Source organism: Theobroma umbraticum, unplaced genomic scaffold, assembly GCF_002168275.2.
Source record: "Theobroma umbraticum cultivar Fairchild unplaced genomic scaffold, ASM216827v3 scaffold_130.0, whole genome shotgun sequence".
Taxonomy (NCBI): Eukaryota; Viridiplantae; Streptophyta; class Magnoliopsida; order Malvales; family Malvaceae; genus Theobroma; species Theobroma umbraticum.
The window spans coordinates 793,422-794,423 of NW_018397264.1; positions in this window are offsets into that span (position 1 = coordinate 793,422).

Consider the following 1,002-nt stretch of genomic DNA (forward strand, 5'->3'; position numbering starts at 1 on the left):
TTTAGCTGACTTGTCTAGGGCTTTGTCCTTTAATGGTGGGGCATTTCTTGGCACATGCCTCACTCAATCTCTTCTTTTTTGCAAGCATGTGTTGGTTGCTTGTTTAGTGGCATTTTTCGCAAAAGATGGTTGATTGTTTACATGCAACTCTATGGTTTTTATGGTTGGTACATAAGGACTTAATTTTCAACTCCAAGTTATGGGACAGTTTCCAAATCTTTTACCTTATCAAATTATGACTTACGTTTTGGATACGTGCTTGTGAAGGTGATGATGCTATTGATGACTAGAATTGGTGTTCGGAACCATGCAATTCCTTCATAAGGAGAACTCCCTTTCATCATCATTTAGGTATTTCATGAATGCCACCCCTTTTGGGAGAGTATAAGTTCAATGTTGATGGTTTGGCTAGAAGCAAGCCATGTCTCGCAGGCTACGGAGGCTTACTTTGCAACTTTGATGGGCTCGTCGTTGGCATTTTTTTCAGCCCATTTGAATTGCTTGACTTAAACCACACCGAGCAGATGGCTATTCTCAAAGCTTTGTGCCTTTTTGCAGCCTCTTTTTATGCAAACTGCCCCTTAACCATTGAGTTGGACTCCAAAATCGCCTTTTCATGGGTAAAATCCATTGAGCAATGCTCATAAGAACAAATGGCACATCTTTAATGGACTTGACTCATTATGCATCTCACTTGTTACAATGTCTTTTACCTATATCTTCAGAGAAGGCAATTGTTTTGCTGACTCCTTGGTAAGGTATGGCGTTGATAAACTCTCTTCACTTTCTACTTGGTGGTGATCGTTGCTTTTCGTTTGTGTGGTTCATTATGCCTTATTGCTCTCTTTATCCCTTGACTCTCTATTCTTGCCTCAACTTTTTGTTGCGTTCATCATACATTATGGGGTAATACTCTTGGTAATGTTGTGCATCAACTCATTTATGCCTAGTGCAATGTTATAGGTTTCTATTTTGTATCCTTGAAGTGCCACATTTTCTTTT